Consider the following 25,973-nt stretch of genomic DNA (forward strand, 5'->3'; position numbering starts at 1 on the left):
AAAGAAACCAGGAAAAGGAAGATAAACACTGGATGAGTCAATTTCTATGAAACTTTATAAAAATACAAAGTAATCCATGATGACAGAACACACATCAGTGGTTGCCTGGGGATGGGAGGCATTAAGAAGTCCATGAGGAAAATCTTGGAGGTGATGGATATATCTTGTTTGCCATAATGATTTCACAAAAGGATACATAAATGAAAACTTACCAAGTTGCTCACTTTCAACATGTGCAGTTCACTGTATGTCAATTTTATTTTAATAAAGCTTTTAAGAGGCATTTAAGTATATACATAGTATATAAATGATATAATCATATATTTTATACAAATTATATAATAATATATATTAGAATATGTATAAAATATATATTATATAAATTTTTTTAATAGATTTAGTCTCAGGCTTCAGAGAATTCTAGCAAATAACTGAATTTTTCCTCTCATATCTCTTGTAATTTTGATGCCCATAGTGAAATAGAAATTTATTTTATAGAAGGATTTTTTCCCCTTGCTTTTAATCCCTAAGCTCATCCCTTTTGAGCTGCCCAGTGCAGCATTCTCTCCTGGAGCTGACTCAGGAAGCTGTACTGAGTGACAGAAGAGCTTTGGAGTGAGGACCTGTGCTAAATTCAGCTCCACCACTCACTCACTCTGTAACCTTGGGCTAGTTACTTAGCCTTGCCTTCTTTATTTATACAATTTAGATAATAGTTATACTTTAGATTAATTATGAAGATAAAACAAGTTGGTATATGTAAAGATTCTATAAAAGGATCTCTAGAAATGTTCTATTGTACCTTATGCTTATAAAGTTATCACAACAGAGTGTGCTTTAGAAAATACTGGCATTTACATTACTGTGAAAAAGAACTGCACTATGTGGTATTAGTAAATATATTTTCCAATAATCTCATGGCTAGAAGTGATGATTAACAGCATATTATTAGAATATAACATAAAATAAAACCCACAAATGTTTTCCCTGCCTCTTGGTGGCCCTAGTCTTCATATTAATATAGGTGTTTTAGTCTAGTATACCTGGCTTATAACCAATGTCATTCCCTGAGGCACTATATAGAGCTAATCTTAACTGTAATCTTATGGCTCAGTGTCAGATGCTACATAGAGTTCACCCACATCACCACAGCAACTGTGTGGGATGGTTGTCACCACAACCCACATGGTTGGCCTGGAGTTTTGACATTTCAGTACTTGCCAGTGTCACAACCTTTAAAAATTGTAGACAACTGCCACCCAGGCCATATGGCTACTAAATAAAGAAGCTATTGTCCCCTAAAGTTGTGACGGGCATTGAGGTGACAAGAGAGCTTCTGTCAAAGACATGGTCACTGAGAAAATGATGTGAAGAGCTTGACTATTAAAAGATGATGTGTATTAGCAAATTACTGTTGCACCCTTACAACATGCTGGGGTGGAAACCAGAGGAAGCATACGATCTGGTACTTGACTTCAGGGTATCAATATAAAAGAATAAAAGATGTACTATTAAAACTAGATAACTTATTTATGCCTTCAGCAAATACTTACTAAATGCCTATTATGTGCCCCTCATTATTTTTTTTAGGTGCTGGAGCTATAGCTGTAAACAAAACAGACAAAAATACCTGCCTTAATGGAGCTTACATTCCTGTTAGAGGAAGATAGAGTAAAACAAAATAAGTAAGTTACACTATATTAGATGATGATAATTGCTAAGAGAAAGATAAATTAGGGAAGCAGGATTTAGAACATTAGAGAGAGCACAATTTAAATAGGGTAGTCAGGGACTTCCCTGGTGGTCCAGTGGTAAAGAATCTGCCTTCCAATGTGGGCGAGGCAGGTTCGATCCCTGGTCAGGGGACTAAGATCCCACATGCCACGGGGCAACTAAGCGCGTGCACCACAACTACTGAGCTCGCGCGCCTCAATGAGAGAGCCCACATGCTGTAAATTACAGAGCCCACGCGCCCTGGAGCCTGCGCGCCATAACTAGAGAGAGAAAACACACTTACCACAACTAGAGAGAAGCCCACGTGCCACAACGAAGAGACCACGCTGCAATGAAATATCCGGAACGCCTCAACGAAGACCCCACGTGCCGCAACTAAGACCTGACGCAGCCAAAAGAAAGAAAAAGAAATAAATATTTTAAAAATAAATAAACAGGGTCGTCAGGGACAATCTTACTGAGAAAGTGACTTGTATAAATCTCAGGAGGAGATGAGGGAGTAACATGGGGGCAACAGGTAGACACAGGGGAAGATGATTCCAGGAGTAGGAAACCACAGGTACAAAGTCCAGAGAGGGTCATGAGCTGCCATATTTGAGAGAGTAGTTGGAAGGCCAGTATGGCTGGAGCAGAGTAAGTTCGGGAAAACTAGTAGATGATGGCAGAGGTAACAGAGGGTGAGATCTTGTAGAGTCTTATTGCCATTGTATTGACCATGGCTTTTACTCTAGTGAAACATGAAACCATTAGAGGATTTGGGCAAAGGAAGGACTTGTACTGGCTTTTTTTAAAGATCACTTTGGCTATCATGAATAGATGGTAGGTGTGGGCAAAAAAGCAATCAAGGAGACAATTAGAAGGCTATCTGGGACGTCTCTAGTGGCATAGTCATTAAGAATCCGCCTGCCAATGCAGGGAACACAGGTTCGATCCCTGGTCTGGGAAGATCCACATGCCACAGAGCAACTAAGCCCATGCACCACAACTACTGTGCCTGCGCTCTAGAGCCCACAAGCCACAACTGCTGAGCCCACGTGCCACAACTACTGAAGCCCGTGAACCTAGAGCCCGTGCTCTGCAATGAGAGAAGTCACCGCAATGAGAAGCCCACGCACCGCAAAGAAGAGTAGCCCCCACTCGCCACAACTAGAGAAAGCCCGCACACAGCAACGAAGACCCAACTCAGCCAAAAATAAATAAATTAAAAAAAAAAAAAGAAGGCTATCGCAGTAATAAGATGACAGATGATGCCTTGGATCCGCACAGTAGCAGTGGAAGCAGTGGGTATTTTTAATTAGTGAAAGTCAAGCAGAGGGAACCTCCATTTACTGAGTTCTTCTCTATGCCAGGCCCTTGAACTGCAGGGCGATTCAAGTACAGTTCTATCATTTATTCTTCATATAATCCTTTTGGGTAGTAGTAGCATAGCTATTTTGTTTAGTAGGAAACTAAAGCTTGGGGAGGTTCACTAGTTTTTCCAAGACAGTTTGCACCACAAGTACTGAATTCAGTCTGACTCCAGAGTCCACACTATGCTCACTCTGCCAAAAGGCCTCTCAGGTTTAAAGCATTGGGGGAAAGTGTGACTCAATTAGCAAGAGTCATGATAGTCTATGGATAGGATAAATCAGTGCAGATCAGGGTATCCAAGGATAACTGGAAGGGACAACTTGGATGTGATATGGGTAAGTGGAGAGGAGGGGTCAAGCCAAAAGAATAGCCTGAGCAAACGAGAAAGCAGTGCTGGAGTAGAAGAGTCCATTATGAAGAGGGCCTCTACTTGTTTAGGGACAATAATGAGTCATTAGAGGATGCATCTGTTTCCATGGTGACTCCCACTAAGCTGTTGCTTCCAAAATATTTACTGATTAATTCAAGGCTTCATGACTATCAGAGCAGTTATTAAATATGACCTAAGTGGCACATGATTTCTTTTCAAGAAATAAAGTATTGATACAAATTCAGGGTATTTATCAAACTCCTATTACAGCTTCTTTATTAAATTATCATTTTTTTGAACATCAAGCAAGATAATGAGCTAGTTCAAGGGTGGTGAGAGGATGCAAAGATTAGCTAGTGGTTGATCTCTTCCTTCAGGTATATTATAATTTATCTGCGGATACCTTTAAAATAAGGTTATATATGTTAAGTAGAAAATGAGTGAAATGGGTCTTAAGAGCTCTAGGCATTAGAGAAGGTAGAGAATGCTTGTGTCTGGGGACACTAGGGCTTAATGATATGGTTAGCATTTGAGTTGGGTCCTGAAGTTTGGTTGGGCTGTGAGAGGGAGAGTTTGAGGCAGAGTATTCCAAGCTTAGAAGACTAGAAAAATTGGAGAATGGAGTTAAGAAAATACAAGGCCTGTTCCAGTGATGGAGGTTAAACTTGTCCAACCAGAGTGGAAGTGTCATAATATCACAACAGATAAGCCTGGAAATGAAAGTGAGGAAAGATTTCTTAAGGATCATATATGCTAGGCAACGATATGGGGAATCTTCTTCTACATATTAAGTAATTTACAAAAAACTTTGAGCCAGAAAATTATATAATCAAAAATCACGTTTAGAAAGGTTAATCTGACAGTATCATTTGGAGTTTATTGGATGAAATAGAGGTTAGTATTGGATGTGAACAAGAAATAAACTTTGATTGCATTAAGCTACTGGGAATTTGAGGGTGAAACACCATCTACTGTCGGTGACAGAAGAGTGGCATAACCTTGGTGATCCTCTGCAGGGTTGAGGGCAGGGAGAGAAGTCAAGGGTGACTTCAAGATTTCAATTATAGGTTATTGAGAAATTTCGTTAATAGGGAAAATAGAAAAGGGGGACAGAGTGGGTAAAGAAGATGAGTTTCACTCAAAATATTTCAAGTTTGAAGTTACACAGGTAGAAATATGTAAAGACGAATAAGAGAAGTGGAACTGGTACCTTAGTGACATACAGTGCTAATGAAGACCCCTGGAGCAAAATTACTAAGTCAGTAGAAGACTAGAAACCTGGATGAAAGCACGAAGAACTCAAAGCTAGAAGCCAGTGACAACTGTCCTTAATATCTATGTTTCAGACAGTAACTGCAGGAAGAGCAGGAACCATGAGAGACCTAAAAAAGTTTCACAAAGAAATATGAGGTAAATTTATATATTGATGAATATGACAAATGTGCTTAAAATGACTCTTGAGTGGTGGATTTACATAAATGGAAAGTTAAGACATCACAGTAGAGGGGCAAGCTTTGGCATTTGACAGGCTAGATTTATATCCTGGCTCTGCCACTTAATAGCTTTGCTACACAAGTTGCTGAGACTCTCCTTTCTCACTTTCTTCGGATATAAGTTTGGGGTGATATTAAATGCCTACTTGATAGAGGCCTTATGAGAAGAACATTGACTAGTACCAATGAAGCACTTAACAGTGTCTTAAGTCAGTTCAGGCTACCATAACAAAATCGAGTAGATTGGGATATTTAAGCCCAACCAAGATCAGGGTGCCAGTATGGTTGGGTTGTGGTGAGGACCTCTTCCTGGCTTGCAGACAGCCACCTCTTCACATGGCAGAGAGAAGGAGAGCAAGCTCTCTGGTGTCTCTTCTTATAAAGACTCTAATCCCATGATGAGGGCCCCACCCTCGCATCTCATAGGCCCTACCCCAAATATGCCCCAAAGGCCCTATCCTAAATATCAATACACTGGCAGCTAGGACTTCAACATGTAAATATTGAGGGGACACAATTCAGTCCATAACACACATAGTCTCCAGCATTCAGTAAAATTTAGTAAATCATATCATTATTAGCATTTTTCTTCTGCACAATATTTTTCTCTAGCAATTTTATAGAGCTAAGAATCTCAACATTTCAGAATAAATAAAAGAATGTGATTCTAAGAAAGAATTCAGCCAAAATTCACACTGTATGAAAAATGCAACTCAAACAATTGTAAGTCACAAACCTCTACAGGGCACAGTAGAGAGAAACACAAGAGGTTTGTGCATTTATAAACCATGTGCAAACTCTTGCTTCCACAAATGTTAAAATGTTTTCCACATTCTGCTTGAATTGGCATATGTTACATCTGGGAAATTCTAGCAAAATATAAAAACAATATTCAAGGGTGCTTTATGGTTAGGACATTTTAACTAACATGTAGTAAATTGCTTCAAAGGTGGGGGGGGCTGTTTTTTAAACCCTGGATAACTAGCTGTAATTGGATACCATGTGGGAGATTTGGACAACAAAATTGGTGTTTGAATTGACTGTCTCAAAAGCACATGGCAAATTTTTTCTTTCCTAGGAGTTCCCTTGATGCCTGAAATTTTCAGTTTCCAAATGCACTTTCTCTGTTGTTATTCTTCCTTCCTTCCATTTCTCTCGGTTTCTTTGGATAAGGTAAAGAAGCAGGCATGGACCAGGGTTTCCTTTTATGCTCTAAGGCAGTATTTAATTAAACCTCAATTAGTGATGAGAGAGAAGAAAATTCATCTGGTGATTCTTCCTCTAAACTGAATTAGCTGGTTCAAATGGTCACAGGTAACTGGAGAACGTTCTCCATTGTGAAATCAGCTTCCACAGTGCAAGGCATCTGCTATCCTGGTGAGGAACTGTGAATTAAATTTGATGTCTGCATTCTCTTTGTCAAATAATTCAGCTCTGGAAATCTTTTGGTCCATGGTTCTACTTCAATATAAAATTAAATAATTTGCCTCTGTTGGACTGTAGGCACCCATATAAACCCATAGAATACTGGATAAAGTTAAACCAGTAATTATCATAAAAATTAACACTAGAATGGGAATTCAAATAATTAGTAAGTAGCTGCCCAGCCGATAACAGGTTGCTTTCCAAACAAGAATTTGACTCATGTCAGGATCTGGGTTGTAATCACTGGAAACCCATGTTAGCTTGGCTCTCTTAAGTAAAATAAATAAATATAATTATAAAAAAATACTATTATTTGGAAGAATATTGTGGCCTCCCAGGATCTACCAGTAGCTGGAGAACTGTTTGGAAACTTGGACCAGCTCCCAAGGGCCATGAAACAAGAAGCTCAGCTTTTAGCAATTTGGCCAGAGTATAACTGCACTTGGACCCACTCCGCTCACTTCATTGTAAATAAATACTGGCCATCCTTTGACTTACTTCACTTTCTCCAGATTCCTGGGAAGGAGCTTCCAATTCACTAGGCCTGGGTCACATTCCTATTACCTGGCAACCAGGGCATGGAGAATGCAGGAGGATAAGGCTACTTTAATTTCCCTAATGAAAGGAATATACAGCCTTCTAGAATCTAAGTACAATGAGGAGTTCATCAATATTAGGAAGGGATTTGGATTCTAGGCAGCCAAATCGTGAAGATTACTATAGCTTAATTCAATAACAGGAAATGATATAAGTGGTCTCATTACCATCATCATTATCATAATTAGCATTTAATAAGCAGTTATTTGCTTGCTAGGCTCTATCTCATTTTATGCTCCCAACAATCTTATGAGACAGCTTAGTGCCCTTTTATTGAAAATGGAAGAAAAAATACTTAGTGAGGTTAAATGACTTGCCCAAGATTACACACCTAGTAAGTAGCAAAGCAGTCTCAAACTTTAGGCTGTGTAACTTCAAATAAGCTAAACCATGTGCATACACATGGAATTGACTTCCCTGCTGCCACTAGGCAATTTTATAGATTATTAAATACACTAGGTGCTTAACAAATACTTGCTGAAAACTCAGCTAGAACAATTCTGATATATAGCTGGTGCTCAATAAATACCTGTTGAATGAATAAAGCAATGTATTTTACATGTTTACTAAAAGACCAGGTGTTAAGAGACAGGTGTCCCCTGCCTTCCATAGTTCCCTGACAGCATGCAGCTCTGACCCTTGTGCTGACTTGGTGATCCCATGAACCAAAGGGACTGAAGTCCTTATAATGAAATCAAGGCATATTCATAATGGTAAGGTAAACTGTATTTAAGCAGTTGTTTATCTTTATTACTTCTAATACATGATAATATTTTAGAAAATGGCTTTTTTAGATAAGAGATTGTGTACAGTTGAAATGTCTTTGTGAATCCTTTAATGTTTTAACTCCATGGTTTTCTACTCTGCTTTTTTAAAAATGGATCAATCCTGGAGATTAAGCAGAGAAAAATATTTCAGACACTGCACAGAGACATCTATGGATGGGCCACAGTTAACATATCCAAGGACAGGTCCCACCTTGACCTCCAGCAATAATTAGACTTAAGAAGCAGGATTTCTTTTCAAAGGACAATAAAGTCTCAGTTCTGAACTGCTTCACTGTAGATAGTTATCAGGCCAGAATGAGCCAGCTCACAGATTTCTTTGGAGAACTGGTATAACTTGTTCTCAGATCTGTAGATTATAAAATAATAATACTAATTTATTAGAATTGTAAAACAGTTCATGGTTTCCTCTTGCTTTTTCATTCACTTGCTCTCTCTTGATCCTCAGATATTATTATTGTTGTTGTTATTTTACAGATGAGCAAACTAAGGCTCAAAGAGATTTCCTGGCTTGCCCAGGCAAGGACATATAACTGACAAATAAAGAGCTAAAATCTGAATCTATGTTCTTTTAATTACATTGTGCTGCCTTCTATAAATGCAAAACAAACCCATGGGACATAGAGCCAAACAACTAATTATTATTAAAATGAACAGTTGAATTAGAATTCAAATATAGTAATTAGTAAGTGGTTGTCCAGTTGCTAACATTGAGCCACCACTGAATCCAATATGGAACTTTGCAGAATGATGGAAAACAAGAAAAATCAGTCTCTCACTGAGTACTCTCAAGGAGATTTAGTCTAGTGCTTCCCATGTTTTTGGGTTTTGACTTCAACACACTGTATTAGATTCCAATCCACTGGAAAAGACCTAGGGTGTGTTGTGTCTGTCTGGTGCTCTGATGGCATGTCTGGTGACACGAAGGCATGGAGTTAAGTTGGGACGGAGTCTAGAAGATAAGAAAGTTAATACTTCAAAGAATGGTTTCTTATATTATACCCTTCCATGATTCTCTATGTTAATACAGTGCTAAAGTGAAAAATGTTCAGTCCAGATACTAGCAGTGCTTTACAATTTGATGTGTTTTCAATCTATTAGTCCTTAGAAAAATTGTTTCATGTCTGTGAACCTCAAGTTTCCTTAAAAAAAAAAAAGAGAGAGTAATGTTAACATTAGTTAACTAATGTTAACATATCCAAGTAGTAGCTACTTAACAGAGCTTTTGTAATGGCTAAATTAGAACAACAGTAATTTCTCAATAAATATTGCCCATTACTATTAATCAGAATCTTTTACATATAACTTCTCATTTATTTGCTCAACTGCTATTCTCAGAAGTTAGTAAGGATGATTACTCTCATTTTCAAGGGAAGGAAACTGACATTTACAAAAGTAACCTTGTTGTGTTTATAAAAACGGGAGATACTGGTGCAGAAAGGTCAGTCTGTAGAGCCAGATCAAACTGAGTTTGAAATCCTGCTTTACTCAGTTTTAGCTTTCTGTTACTGGGCATTTTATTTTAACTCTCTGAGCCCAAATTTTCTCATCTAAACAAAGGCAGAAATTAATGCTTAGCTTTTATGTTTGCTGTGAGGGTTAAATAAGGTAATGAATGTCAAGCACATAGCATCTAGCATGTGTGGGATACCTTCTTCTCCCATCTCTTCTCCTTTAATGACTGCCTTTGAATAATTCAAAATAAAATGGTTTATAGAAAATAATCATTGTCATGGTTGAAAGTGACATTATTGTGATTCTAAAGTAACATCTATAATAAAGAAGCTAGTACAAGTGGCACAGTAACTAGCACAGTCAGAAGAAGGTGCTTATAAATACCTTTTGATTAAAATGATCCAATGTCTCATTTTATACAAATCCTTCTACCCTAATCAAGTCTCTTGTATTAGACACGATAATTAATCTTCCATGTGTACAATTTGCAAACTCTGCATTTAGTGGCTGAATTATTTGCAGGTTTATATACTACAATGTAATTCTTTTTTTCAATTTTCTACTTCACTTCAATTATAGTGCTTACTATATGAGATAGGGTTTTCATTTAGCATACTTGTTATTTTTAATTAGAAGTAAAAGTTTTAATGGAACTTAAATTTTTAGCATCACTTATTTTCAGAAGCATAAACTCTGGAACATTTTGTGAATAAAACATACAGTAATTCTCAAATTTTCAAAGTGCTAATTTTACAAATATCTTAGACTAATCTAGTGACTTCTTGTATTAAATTGTACTAGGTATACAATAACAGCAATAGTTTCCTATGTAGTACCGTTATGGAATCTTGACTTCTACATGTATTGTCTCTAATTGTCACAACTCCACAAGAAGGTATTATTTTCTTTATTTTCCAAATGAGAAAGCCCTGGAAAAAGAATTATTAAATTCTACCTGAGAAACTCTAGCAAGGCTTCACAGTAAAGTGACCATTAAACCATGTTTTAAAATATGATAGGAAGCTCATCATATAGAGATGGGAAAGCCAAGTCTCCAGGAAATATTATGAAACACGATTAAAATGAAAAAGAATAGTGGTGAAGATGGACCAATGGGTAGAGCCAAATAAGAAAGGTCTGGCCTAGGAGTTTGGTCTTAGTAAGGAGAGTGGAATGCTATGGATTTTTGCCATATACTCTTTTTTAATAATATCATTACCACCAGCCTTCATATCCCTGTGGAATTCTTCCTTCATTTACATACCATATGGAAGTTCCTCAAAATACTGTAATGTGAATGAAAGAGATATGCTATCTGAAATAACATATCCATCAGAGGGCTGCCAACCGGCTGTTCACGGTGAATCATTTAAATTTAAAATTTGGTGTTCTGCACTTAGAAGTGTACAATCTCTGTTGAGTTGCTGTAACTGACTGCAGACACGTCTTCTTTCTGCAGATGCTGCCTTCATTTGCATTTCAATATGAGCATTTAGGGGTCAACTGCCTGTATTTCAGGCACAGTTTAAATTGGAGTAGCTACGGATATTACAAACTGGTGTCTCTCTAGGTTGATGGCTACAGCTCTGGGTTCCCAGTGTTGCCATGCTTCCTAACACAGAAAAGCCCACATACAGTGTTGGGGAAAAGGTTGAATGACATATGATGTCATCAGTTTCTTTAATCCTTTTGTAAGCTGTTCCTTCCAGCTTGACATCACTAGTCTCTGTCCAAGCCCTACATCACCTAACCAGTTTTTTATTTTACTAATCTTAACCTATGCTCCCAAGAAGCTACCTGCATCTGCATCTTCATTATAACATTCATTTCTCTGTCTGGATCACTATACAGTAAGTCTATTCGTATTCATCCATCACTCATATGACCCACCAATATATTAGTGACAATATTGACCATTGTTCTGGGTGCTGGAAATACAATATATGCAAGATCAGTGTGGGCCCAATCTGCATGAAGCTGATGGTCTATTCTGAACTAATCCCTGAATCTCATGATATGTTTAGAGGCTTTTGCAGAAAAGAGGTGCTTAGTCAATGTTAAATGAAGGAATGGATTGCTCACTCTGTGCCACTGTGTTAGGAACTGTGGAGGATACAGTATAAACAAGACAGTTTTAGTCTTTAGGGTGCTCATACTCTGTGGTGGGCACAGACAAGCACATAGATAATTCTAATGCATGGCAGAAAGCATTACGTGTCATAACAGAGGTATAAGCACATTTCTGCATAAGCACATGTAATGGCAGAAGATTAATTCTGGCTTGGGGGATGCTCTGACCTTCTGTCACAGCAGGAAACAAATTATTGTCTTATCCACTGAGCATAAATGGAATCCGTCTGCCAGATGCATAAGGAATGAGTAGATTTGAAAAATAAATGAGAGCGGGGAGAATTTGTTTCACTGCAGTTTTTTTCATTGCTATGTTACAACATGTTATCCAATGGACTCTTGTAGATTTATAATCTCCTTCCCTTGAATCTCTTCCCTTACATCCTCCTTCCCTTTACTATCTTTCCCCTACTGGTGGGTAGAAAGGAAGTAATGAAGACAACCCCAAAGTATTTCAGTATCTAGTATAAGGGCTAACACAAAGAACTAACCTGGGATTTTTTCTTTTAATAAAATTGTTGCTGGTTTCATTGCTCTATGGTCATAAGTTCATTTGCTGAAAACAATGTTAAATCATGGTTTCCTTTGCCTCCCATATGAAAACAGCACTAGTCCAAGAGTTTGGACACAAAATGTCTGGGGCCAGCTGCCACTAACCAAACGTATGACTTCAGGGAAGTACTTTTCCCTCTCTTGGCCTTATTTTCGTCCATTGAGTTTACTGGACCAGATTATGAGGTCCCAATCTCCAATGAGTACAGAGCCAAAGAAATGATGTAAAAGACAGAAGTAGGTCAGCATTTGCCATGTGAGAATCTGAAACCAGTACTGTGATATCTTCTGATCTTCCCAAGAGAGCCTAAAAAGCTAGATTTTTATTGGAAATTTCCATAAAATGGCACTTAGGCCAAACAAAACATAACTAAGGCCAAATTCAGGCCAAGAGATTGCTTTCTGCAGCTTCTAGAACTAGATGCTTTCTAAAGTCCCTTGTATCTTAGACATTCTCTGATTCTGCATTAAGACAGTCTGATTGCCCTTTGTTTAACAGCTACTTCAAAGTTCCAGCTCCCCAGATGAATTAAAGAACATGTTTTGAGTGCTGTAAAATTAAATTGTAATCACATATTGAAGGATTTCAGTTTCTGCTTATCCCTTTGGAGCCTTCTGATTTGATTAAACAATAGTAAAATTAGGATTGAATGTTAAGTGTTCTAAATCAGGGAATTCAGTTTTGAGGAAAGAAACAAAGAGGGAACAGCCATCCTTCCCTGCTTCCATCTCCTCTCTCCAGGCTGCTGTGGGGCAGATCCAGCCTGAGAGCAGCTGGCAAGTTTGGCCTGGCACAAATTCTCATGCCTACAGTGGGCCTGGCCTTTAGTAGACCCTAAAAAATAATCCTGGAACAAAGTAAATAACTGCTAAATGAAGTCTAGTTCTTTTGTGCATTAACATGCCAAATGATTAACATGTCCTCTCTTTCCTACCACTTAGTAGATGAGAAAAGAGGGCTGGATAAAATGAGTCATTTCAATATGTGCACTCAGGACTTTAAAACTTGCCTAATAAGGTGAAACTCCTTGGGCCCATCACAAACTTCTATCACTGAGCCAGTCCCTTATAGGCTGAGTGTTTCTGAGGATAGAGATACCATGTTACTCATGTTGGTATTACCAGCATCCAGCAGAATGTATAACATACAGTAAGGACTCAATAAATGTCGGTTTAATCAGTAACTTAATTAATCTCTGAATGAGTCAACAAATAAATTACCTAATGAGCCAGAATTTCTCTCTAGGGCCTAAGCAGCAAGAACAAAGGAACTGAATATAATTCTGAGTTCTATTAAGACAGCTAAAGAAAGGCTGTGTCAACCAAAGGAGAGCAGACAGATTGGAAATGTAGACAGAAGATCAGTAAAAGGTGGTGGGACTCTTACAGCACCCCCAAGTAACCAAAGACAGTCCCTTTACTCCAGGGGTCCTCTTATGATTCTAGATATTTCAAATATAATGTTATCTTATAGAGAGCATTGATCTTTAAAAAATGGGAAATCAGCCTGGTTTGCTTTAGGCTACAAGTTCATACCTGCCTTCTGTGGGCTGTGGTTCCACTGTCAGTGTAGTTTTCAAAGCCTCTGCAGTTCTATCAGAGCTTACTGCACATGTGCCCCCCACTGAGTGGTAAGTCTTGGACTTAGGCAGTGTTCTATCCTGTAGTTCACTTCTCAAAACTCTGGTGTGCTAAGTAGGGTCAAATCCATGGCTGCACAACTCACTGGGGAGCCCAGGAGTTCATACTCAATTTTGTGTGATCATTTTCTTGAGCTCCCCCCTCTCCATGGTCTCCCTGACACTTTTCAGCTCCTAGCCTCTCCCATCCCTTCTTGGTCCTCTGGGCAAAAATCTAGGCTTTAGTTTCTACCCCTGCCTCACACATCCTATTCCCCAACTAGACTGCCATGGGAGCCAAGTGGGGGGAGGCTAGAGAGAGGAAAAAAGCAATAGGGAGTTTCCCCATACTTTTGGGACAGTTCCTTTGGTCACAGACAAGGGTTTCCACCCTGAATTATAGGTGCTTGCACAGCCACCATGGTCTTTGCCACACCAACTCTGCAGGGCTGCCCTGGGGGCTTGCATAGGAAAATGAACAAAGAAAAAACAAAAATGGAATTTCCCTCACTCTCTCTGACTTGTAGGGTGCCCCTTGCCAGTCTTCAGACCAGAAAGGAGAGCATCTCATAGAGCTCTTTCTGTCTGGTGCACAAGTTCCAAGTTTTGGGCTGCCTTCGAGTCTAGGCCTGGAGACTCTGGAGGAAAAGATCCAAGAATCTCATGCATGGCTCAGTGGTATTTTCAATTCTGGTTTCCTTCCCCAGTCCACTTGTTACCACTTACTTTTCAGAATCCTCAGAAAGCTGTTCCAAACATTCCACTCGGGATTTTCAGCTGCATTCCATGGGAGAAACATGGTGGAGAGTGCTTACTTCATCTTGATTAGACCAGAATTTTTCACATGAAGTTTGATTAGATGGTGAAAGCATAGAGGATTGCTTAATGGGATTGTATGGGCCACCTGGCAGATTCTGTTGTAAACTGGCATTGCTGTTTAGTTTTATTTAGTGCCATTCTACAAAGAAATGATTGCTCTAATAAACTGATTTGACAATCTGAAGACCAGACCTGGTATTTGGTGACACCCTTTGAGACATCCTGTCATGCGTCAGCCCTCATTCATATTCCTAATATATATTAACAGTGCCAATTATGTGTCAGATGCTGTGGAAGGCACAAGGGCTACCTCTGTGAATGGCAGAATCTTTGTCCTCAGGGAGCCCACGGTATACTAGAAATCAGCCATGGGTTGCCATCAGTGCTACAAGCGGACATAGCAGAACCTTAAGTCTAGATTAGGGACAGATGTGTAAACAGGCAATTTCTTTATAGGGTGCTTAGTCTATGATAAACATCAGCACCAGTGCTATAGGAGAACAGAGTAAAACCTTAATTCTGAACTGGAGGAGGGTCATGAACAACTTCTGAGTGGAGGTGAGTCCTAGACACACACAAATTATTAAGTAGAAAATCTACAAGAAAGTATGTTCCAGATGTATGGCGGGAAATGCACAGATGCCCAGATACAGGAGAGAAGAGTTTATTACGTGGCTGCCAGAAGTTCCAAATAGCTGGTGCATAGAGTATGATGGATCAGAACAGAGAGGCAAATGGAGGGCAAGACAGGAAAAGGTCTTGAAGGTCAGGAAAAGGTATTTAGGGTATAATTTGGTTATCAATTGAATGGTTTTAATAGAAGACTAACTAAATCAGTACTGTGCTTAAGAAAGACCACTCACTGTATATCTACACTGGAAATACAAAGATTTGAGCAGGGCAAGATTGGAGGCAGTCGGATCTGTTAGGAGACTGTTGTAGTAACCCAAGCAAGAAATTGTGAGACACTCTGAAACCAGTAAAAATATATATCCATACAAGGGAACACTATACAGCCAGTAAAATTAGTCTAGCATCTCTACATATTTTGAAAGAGTGATCAGGAACTCAAAAAGAAGTCTGATATCTGCAATAGATCCAATCAGTCAGCGGGTCATGTCAGTTCTATTTTCCAAGCATGTCCTGAATCTGAACACTTCTCACAGTGTCGACTGCTATCACCCTAATATAAGCCACCAATATCTCTTGCCTGGTCAACTGCTTTGGATGGTGACTGATCTCCCCGTTTAACATGTCAAACAGCACTTCTGATTCCACACCCACACCAACCTATTTCTCACACTCAATGTCATTCTAATCTATCTAGTTGCTTAAAAATGAAAACTTGAACTAATCCTTGATTCTTCTCTTTCCTTAACACCTCACATCCAATCCACTAACATATCCTATTCTCCCCGCTTTCTATATATAATTAGACTCCTACCCTGGACTTAGCATCCTATTTCATTATTCCCTAGGTTCTCCCACTCTCATTCTATTTTCCATCCTCAATGTAAAATTTTTAAAATGAAAACATGATCTTTCTCTGATAAAAACACTCCAAAGCCCTACATCATACAGCCCTGTCTAGTTGCCTTACCTCAGATCCTGCTTCTGTTCCCCTTACTCACTGTTTCACCCTTTCTTTTACTCCTCAAAGAACACAGTAGTTAATGTCTCTGCTTGGCAACATACTTCTTCCAGATCTTTATATTTTGAACCGAAAGAAACAAACCATACGATTAGTAACAGAACTTGGGTCAGGGACCAAGTAACATAGATCAATTTATTTAATCAAATGCTTTATAGGTATAAACTCATTTAATCCTTGTATAAATCTATTAGTAAGTTACTATTATTAAACCCATTTTTTCAGGCACAGAGAGGCTAACGACCTTGGCCAAAGTCACACAGCTGGTAAGTAGCAGAGCTGTGACTCTAACCTGCTGCCTTGTTCCAGAATCTGTACTCTTATCCTCTTTGCTCTGCTGCTCTTAGTAGTTGACGTGCACCCTCTAACACAAAGTAAGACAGCATCTTGCAGATTCACCCCCTTCAGATGTGTGATTTAGGGAGGGGGTGGAGACAGACAGAGATCTAAGTCTAAAGAGATAGGAGGCACAAGAATTCCCTAAGTAGCCAGTATCTCCCGCATAGCTACAAATATTGAGTCTATTGCATAAATTGCTTTCAAATGTGGGTACCAGACCCCGCATCCACAAAAAGATAAGCTTGTCAGTTACTGACAGTCATCTTGATTTCCTTAGTTTCTTCATCTTTAGTGGAAATAGCTCCTATCTCATTGAGTTTCATGATATTTAAGTGTTTCGTAAGCTATTTATTTTGTTAGCACACATTTTAACAGAGCTCTCTTAGCTACCTGAAGGTCACAGCCCATCCATGAGCTGCTTCTTCTAATGGAGGAAAAAGACTGAAAAGTAGATGAAATGATGTAAGCAGAATTCAAACCTGAATTTCACTGAATTGACCCCTGTTGCATCCTGAATGCTAAAACAGATTAAGATACCTTTCTTTAAAAACACATGCAAAAATACTGAATCACTATGCTGCACACCTGAAACTAACATAATATTGTAAATTAACTATACTTCATAAAAATAGATAGATAGATAGATAGATAGATAAAATCAGTGAAGGGGGATAAAACCACCTGCATCAAAATGACTTAAGGAGAAATTACAAAGGTTAAACTCCCATCACTTTTCTTCTGGCAGACTTTTTTCTTTGTTTTTGTTTTTGAATTTGCAATCATTTGGAATGTTTGGGTGACAAGGGAAAATAGTCACCAGGAACTTCCTCAAGACCCTAATGCTGCCCAAAGAGGCCAATTGTTCCCAGATGCCCAAACAACACCAAAGGACTCAGAAAGCTGTGCACAAACGCATGTGTCATTTGGTTTTCAAGGTCTTGCTCCCAGTCAGCTTCTGGGCCCAGATCTTAAGCAGAGCTAGGGGGCATTATTTAAGGAAACAAAAACACAGCACTTTCCAGGAAAGATCTAATCTTGTTACTGGTTTGTTTTCCCTAACTTTATGTCTTAATCAGAGTATTTTTTAAATTGTTCAGGGAGTGCATATTTCCAGTAAAAAGCAATATAGTAGCAAGAAGGACATTGATCTTGGTGTTAGAAATTCTTGTCTACTTCTGATTTTTATTATCTCTGTCACCTTGGAAAACATACTTGACCTGTCTACAACTCCACTTCTTTATCTCTACAGTATGGACAGAGTATTGATGCACATAACTGATATATGCAGAAATTATTTTTTAGAGTGTCATACAAATGCAAATTTTCAGACTTGCCCTCATCCAATTCAACAAGCAGTACAGTAACCAGGCCCCAGCACTGTGATCTGATTTACAAATGAATAAGGCTCAATTGGCCTTTGTGCCAATTGCTGTCTGCTGTCCACAAGGCATAGAGAAAAATCAGGAAGGGAGCCTGAAAGATGACGGCCAGAGAGCTCTCCTGGGCGTCACATGAGGAGAGACCTTTGGCTTGCTTTCATTCTCCAAAGTCTTAACCACAAAACACAGTGGCTAAGGGTTATTATGATTCACATTTTGGTACATTTACTATTTATGAAGCATCTACCTTGTGCCAGGCTCTGTGCAAGGTATGGATGGCTTTTCTATAACATTTCATTCTCACATCCCCTTTGCAAGATAAGGGTCACCATTTAAAGGTGATTAAACTGGAATTTTAGAGATTTAAGTAACTTGTCCAAGTCACAAAGCTAGGAAGACATCAAGCAGGAATTTAAACCTAGATCTCTCTCTTCTGCTCATTAGAGGAAAAACAAAAGAATGAGAATCAAACTATCTACTATCTTTTAATAGCCACGAAAGCACCTACTGCTGAACCTTGATAGTTGGCTGGGAGGCCGAGTTGCAGTACCTGGCTTAGGCTCAAGGTCAAACCTCTAAGCATGGCCTCAAAGGCTACTGCTGCCCAGTGAGTTTTCCGGAAATAGAATCAGTCAGGTAGAGTAACTCTGCCTCCATTTAGGGAGTTTCATGGAGGAAGGTAGAGATGGACTGACTTGGGAACTGGATGTTTCAAATTCTCCTTCCCCTAAGTATGCCCACATTTCTATAATATAGTGTGTAGGGTACCTGACAGAGGTACAGGCAGACCTATGAGATACTGCAAATTCGGTTCCAGACCAACACAATAAAGCAAATACTGCAATAAAGCAAGTCACACAAACTTTTAGGTTTCCCAGTGCATATAAAGGTTATGTTTATACACAGTACTGTAGTTTATTAAGTGTACAATAGCATTATGTCTTTAAAAAGGTGTACATACCATAATTTAAAAATTCTGTATTGCTAAAACATGGTAACCATCATCTGATCTTTCAGTGAGTCACAGTAGTAGCAGCAAACAACACTGATCGCAGATCACCATACCAAATATAATAATAATGAAAAAAGTATGAAATTAAGATTACCTAATTAGGATTACCAAATGTGACACAGAGACATGAAGTGAGCGAATGCTATTGGGAAACTGGTGTCTATAGACTTGCTCAACACAGGGTTGTGAAAGACTTTCAATGTGTGAAAAACACGATATTCACAAAGAGCAATAAAACAAGGTATGCTTGTATAGAGAAAGTGATAGAGAGTTTGCAAGAGAAAGCTTAATTTTAGTATCTGCAACCATGGTGGACTTCATGAAGGAAGTGCTCTTGGGGCCCTGAAACATGGATAGGATTAGTGTTTGTAGGGTTAGAGAGAGAAAAAAAAAACAAGGGATAGTCTAAATTAGAGGGGGCAGTTCTTTAATTCATCCAACAAATATTTATTGAGGACCTACTATGTGCCAGGCATTGTTCTAGGAACTGTTCTAGATGGTGGTAAGGAAAAAAATAATGTCGGGAAAGGAAATAGGGAGTGCATTGGGGGAGTGGAATGGAGATGAGATTTAGACAGGATATCAGAGAAATCTCACAGAGAGGATGATATTAGGGGAACGACCTGAATTGGTGAGGGAATAGCTCTGCACATCTCTGAGGCAGATAGTCCAGGTAGAAGGAACAGCAAGTACAAGGGCCCAGAGGCAGGAGCATGCCTGGAATGCTTGAGGATCAGGGAGGGGGTTGGTGTAGCTAGAGAGGAATTATTTATTTGTTTATTTATTTAATGATCCATTTTTATTAAAATAGAGCTGATATACAATATTATGTTAGTTTCATGTGTACTACCTAGTGATTCAACATTTATGTACATCAGGAAATGATCACCACAATAAGTTTAGTAACATCTATTCCTATACAAAGTTATTACAATATTATTGGCCATATCCCTTATGCTGTATATTATATCCTTGTGGCTTATTTATTTTATATAACTGGAGGTCTGTACCTCTTAATCCCCTCTACCTATTTTTCCCAATGCCCCCACCTCTACCCTTCCCTCTGGCAACCACCCATTTGTTCTCTGTATGTATTTTGTTTTGTTTTGTTCATTTGTTTGTTTGTTTTTAGATTCTACATAGAAGTGAGATCATATGGCATTTGTCTTTCTGTCTAATTTATTTCACTTAGCATGATACCCTCTACATCCATTCATGCTGTCTCAATTAGTAAGATTTCTTTTTTTTTATGATTCAGTAATATTCCACTATGTATATACCACATCTTCTTTATCCATTTATCTACTGATGGACATTTAGGCTGCTTCCATGTCTTGGCTATTATAAATAATGCTGTGATGAACACTGGGGTGCATATATCTTTTCAAGTTAGCATTTTTGTTTTCTTTGGGTAAGTAACCCAGAAGTGAAATTGCTGAATGTATGATAGTTTTATTTTTACTTTTTTGAAGACCCTCCATACTGTTTTCCACAGTGAATGCACCAATTTACAAGCCCACCAACAATGCACAAGAGTTCCCTTTTCTCCACATCCTTGCCACCAGTTGTTATTTGATGCTAGCCATTCTGACAGGTGTGAGGTGGTATCTCATTGTGGTTTTGATTTACATTTCCCTGATGATTAGTGATGTTGATTATTTTTTCATGTGTCTGTTGGCACTCTGTCTGTATTCTTTGGGAAAATGTCTGTTGAGGTCCTCCACTGACTTTTAAATTTCACTGTTTGTTTTCTTGATGTTAAGTTGTATCAGTTCTTTATATATTTTGGATAGTAACCACTCATCAGATATATTGCTTGAAAATATCTTTTCCCATTCATTTTTTCATTTTGTTAGTTTTCCTTTTCTGTGCAAAAGCTTTTTAGTTTGATGTAGTCCCATTTATTTATTTTTGCTTTTGTTTTCCTTGTCTTAGGTGACAGATCCAAAAAACACTGCTAAGACTGATGTCAAAGAGCATACTGCCTATGTCTTCTTCTAGGGGTTTTATATTTTCAGGTCTTACATTTAACTCTTAATCCATTTTGAGTTTATGTTTGCATATTGTATATGAAAGTGATCCAGTTTCAATTTTTTGCAAGTAGCTGCCCAGTTTTCTCAACACCATTCATTGAAGAGAGTATCTTTCCCCATTGTATATTCCTGCCTCCTTTGTCATAGATTGCCCATGTAAGTGTAGGTTTATTTCTGAGCTCTCTATTCTGTTTCATTGATCCATGTGTCTGTTTTTGTGCCAGTAGCATACTGTTTTGATTACTATAGCTTTGTATGATCATTTGAAATCAGAAAGTGTGATACCTCCAGCTTTGTTCTTCTTTCTCGAGATTGCCTTAGCTATTTAGGATCTTTCGTGGTTCCATACAAATTTTAGGATTATTTGTTCTAGTTGTGTGAAAAATACCATTGGTATTTTGATAGAGATTACATTGAATTTGTAGATTTCCTTCAGTAGTATGGTCATTTTAACAATATTAATTTTTCCAATCCCTGAGGAGGGTATATCTTTCCTTTGGTTTGTGTCATCTTCAGTTTCTTTCATCAATGTCTTATAGTTTTCTGAGTACAAATCTTTTACCACTTTGGTTAGATTTATTCCTAGTATTTTATTCTTTTTGATGTGATTTTAAATGGGCTTGTTTTCTTAATTTCTATTTCTGATCATTTGTTGTTAATATATACAAGTGCAACAGATTTTTGAATACTAATTTTGTATCCTACAACTTTAAGAATTCATTTAATACTTCTAATAGATTTTTTTTTTTTTGGTGGAGTCTTTGGGGTTTTCTATGTACAGTATCATGTCATCTGCAAACAGTGAAAGTTTTACTTTTCCCTTTCCAGTTTGGATTCCTTTTATTTCTTTTTCTTATCTGATTGCTGTGGCTAGGATTTGCAACGTGATATTGAATTAAAGTGGCAAGAGTGGGCATCCTTGTCCTTTTCCTGATCTTAGAAGAAATGCTTTCAGCTTTTCACTGTTGAGTATGATGTTGGCTATGGGTTTATCATATGTAGCCTTTATTATGTTGAGGTACATTCCCTCTACACCACTTTGCGGAGGGTTTAATGGACGTCGTTTTTTGTCAAAAGCTTTTTCTGCATCTATGGCGATGATCATATGACTTTTATTCTTCAATTTGTTAATGTGGTGTAGCACATTGATTGCTTTGTGAATACTGAACCATCCTTGCATCCATAGGATAAACCCCACTGGATCATGGTGTATGATCCCTTTAATGTACTATTGAATTCAACTTGCTAATGTTTTGTTGAGGATTTTTGCATCTATGTTCATGAGTGATATTGGTCTGCAATTTTTTGTGTGTGGTGTCTTTGTCTTTGGTATCAGGGTGATGCTGGCGTCGTAGAATGAGTTCAGAAGTGTTCCTCCTTCTTAAATTTTTTGGAATACTCTGAGAAGGATAGGTGTTAACTCTCCTTTAAATGTTTTGTAGAATTCACCTGTGAAGTCATCTGATCCTGGACTTTTGTTTGTTGGGAGGTTTTTGTTTTGTTGTTTTTAATGACTGACTTAATTTCATTACTAGTAATTGATCTGTTCATATTTTCTACTCAGTTCTAATTTGGTCTTGGGAGACTGTATGTTTCTAGGAATTTATCCATTTCTTCTAGTTTGTCCATTTTATTGCCATATAATTGTTCATAGTAATCTCTTATGATCCTTTGTATTTCTGTGGTGTCAGTCGTAACTTCTACTCATTCACATTTTATTTATTTGGGCCATTTCTCTTTTGTTCTTGATAAGTCTTGCTAAAGGTTTACCAATTTTGTTTATTTTTTTCGAAAACCAGTTCTTAGTTTCATTGCTCTTTCTTATTGTTGTTTTAGTCTCTAATTTATTTTCATTCTTATCTTCAATATCTTCTACTAATTTGGGGTTTCATTTTTTCTTTTTATTTTCTAGTTCCTTTAGGTATAAGGTTAGGTTGTTTATTTGATATTTTTCCTGTTTCCTGTGGTAGGCCTGTATCACTATAAACTTTCTTCTTAGAACTGCTTTCACTGTGTTCCTTAGATTTTGGATCATTGTGTTAACATTTTCATTTATTTCCAAGTATTTTTTTTGACTTCTTCAGTGACCCATTGGTTGTTTAGTATCATAATCTTTAGTCTCCAAGTGTTTGTTTGTTTGTTTGTTTGTTTGTTTTTGCAGTACACGGGCCTCTCACTGTTGTGGCCTCTCCCGTTGTGGAGCACACGCTCCGGACGCGCAAGCTCAGTGGCCATGGCTCACGGGCCCAGCCGCTCCGCGGCATGTGGGATCTTCCCGGACAGGGGCATGAACTCGTGTCCCCTGCATTGGCAGGCGGATTCTCAACCACAGCGCCACCAGGGAAGCCCCAAGTGTTTGTATTTTTTATAGTTTTTTTCTTGTAGTCAATTTCTAGTCTCATACTGATATAGTCAGAATTTTATTTATTTATTTAATAAATATTAAATTTATTACAGCTTACTTTATGGCCTAGCCTGTGTTCTATCCTGGAGAATGTTCTATGTGCACTTGAAAGGAATTCTGTTGCTTTGGGGTGGAATAATCCATATATATCTATCTATTAAATCCGTCTGGTCTAATATGTCATCTAAGGCCAGTAATTCCTTATAGATTTTCTGTCTGGATGATCTGTCCATTGATTTAAGTGTTAAAGCCCTCTTCTACTATTTATTGTATTACTGTCAATTTCTCCTTTTATGTTTGTTAGTATTTGCTTCATACATTTAGGTCCTCCTATTTTATGTGCATATATATTTACAATTGTTATATCTTCCTCTTGGATTGATCCCTTTATCATTAGGTAATGTCCTCCTTTGTCTCTTGTTCCAGACTTTGTTTTGTCTGATATAAGTATTGCTACCCCAGCTTTCTTTTTGTTTTCATTTTCATGGAATATCTTTTTCCATACCCACACTTTCACTCCATGTGTGTCTTTAGATCTAAAGTGAGTCTCTTATAGGCAGTGTATAGATAGATCTTGGATTTCTATCCATTCAGTCACTCTATGTCTTTTGACTGGAGCATTTAGTCCATTTACATTTAAAGTAATTGATAGGTATTCACTTATTGCCTTTTTGTTCTTTGTTTTGGAGTTGTTTTATAGTTCTTTTTTGTTCCTTTTTACTTTTTTTCTCTCTTGTCTTATAATTTGATGACTGTTGTTAGTGTTATGTTTGGATTCCTTTCTCTTTTTTGGTGTGTATCTATTATAGGTTTTTGGTTTGTGGTTACCATGAGGTTCATATATAACAACCTATATTTATAGATGACTATTTTAAGTTGATGATCTCATAAGTTTGAATGCATTCTAACAACCTTAGTGTGTTGTTACCACCACTACCCCCCCACCATTTTATGTTTCTGATGTCACATTTTACATCTTTTAATTTTGTGTATCCGTTAATTACATGGCAGGGAATTTGGGTTTTACTTTCAGTAACAATGGAGCCACTAGAACGTTTGATAAGAGGAGTATCATAATCTAACTCTTATTTTAAGAGAATTTTTATGGCTATTGAATTAAAAATTGTCTGGAGTGGGTGGAGAATAGTTTAAGGCAGAAAGAAAGAGTCCAGTTAAAAGACTATCACTGTAATCAGACAGAAGATGATATATCTTAAACCTGGTAGAAGTAGATTTGTGTGAAACAGTTTAATTCTGGATATTCTGAAGACAGACCAAATAAGAGTAAACAAGGAATGAAGGAAAGAAAAATGTCAAAAGTGATTCCCAAGTATTTGACTTAACACCAGGAAGAATGGAGTTTCTAGTGGTATGAGGTGAAATGTGGAAGTGTGAATAGAGTCTGTGTAGAAAAGGAAATTGTAAGATTTGGTTGGAAAGTGGCTTAGGGTCAGTGTCTAGTCCTGAGATGGAAACAAGATTTCCCATCTTAAACTTATGCCGGTTTCCCTAGGAGCCTCTATGCCTCTACAGATTGAAAGTCATAAAAATCATGTCATCTTTGGAGAGTTCCTATTTATCTCTCTTTAAAAAACTTCTCCCCAAATGGCATGCTCTGTCCTTAGCTCAGCTGTTACCTTTACCTTATACCCATGCTCTTCCTGTATGTTTCAGTCCTCTCCATTCCTCAATCACTAGGGTTGGTAGTAGATTCCACATCCTAAACACTTCTGTCCATAATCTTGACCTCTACCCTCAACAAAGCCATTTTCACCTATCACTGGGATCATTGCATTACCACTTGATGGGTCTTCATAATTCTACTCCTATAGCCCTTTAAATCTTTCTCCAGTGTACCCAGATTGATCTTCCTAAAACAGAAATCTGATCGTGTTCCTTCCTATTTTAAGCACTACAAAGGATCCCAGTGCTTATGATAAAGTACAGTGATCGTAATCTGGCCAATGCAATCCTGCCTTCCTCTACGACTTCAGTTCTCCCCATTCTCCTGCCTCCTACCCCATGTTCCAAACATTCCAACCTTCTTAAGGTTTCCCAAACATAGTGTGCTCTACCTCATCCATGAACCTTCAAACATGCTTTCCTCCACTCTTCATCCAGCTGATACTCAACCAAAATGCTCAGCTTCAGTGAGTTTCCTGGTCTAGTGCCCTTCCCTATTTAGTCCTGCCCTAGCACTTAGCCTGCTTAGATGCTCTTCTGCCCTCTAGACTCTAAGTAAACAAGAGCAATAGTCATGTCTATCTTATTCTACATTATGTCCCACACTTCCAGCAAGTACTGAGCAGTCAGAACTAACAGGCACTCATTCCATATTTGTTTAATCATTAACTCATACCAAATGTTAGTTCTTTAATGAAACATTCCCAAGAGCACTTCATTGGAAGAAATGGCTTCCTCTTTGGGCCTCCACTGAAAGGGATCACTCCCTCTTTGGGCCTCTATAGATTTTAACTCCACATCTATTACAGATTTATCACCTTCAACCTTTAATGTAGTTAAATAATTTCTATTACTGAACATGTTTCCTCTTAAGTGCAGAATCCATGTCCAGTTCATCTTTGTATTTTCCCTAGATCATCATACACAGAGCTTTATGTATACTCAGACTCCAATGAATTTTATTTAATTAATGAATGAATGAATAGGGCTTAAATATTATATTTCAGAATTTCCAAATAGGTCAGTTTATAGGGCACATATGCTTTGAGGTAGGAAATGATGGGTGATAAATCCCAATAGGTAAGTTGAAGCAAGATGGTAGAGGATCTACTTTGCTCAACTAAGACTTAATAATTTGGAAAC

The 25,973-nt window shown here is 37.9% G+C and overlaps 1 protein-coding gene across 6 annotated transcripts in view; it reads left to right on the forward strand.

The window, feature by feature from the left end:
• Positions 1-25,973, forward strand: part of GRM5 (glutamate metabotropic receptor 5) — a 552,365-nt gene that overhangs the window by 429,257 nt on the left and 97,135 nt on the right. The window lies entirely within an intron of this gene.

This window comes from Kogia breviceps, chromosome 7 (genome assembly GCF_026419965.1).
Source record: "Kogia breviceps isolate mKogBre1 chromosome 7, mKogBre1 haplotype 1, whole genome shotgun sequence".
NCBI lineage: Eukaryota > Metazoa > Chordata > Mammalia > Artiodactyla > Physeteridae > Kogia > Kogia breviceps.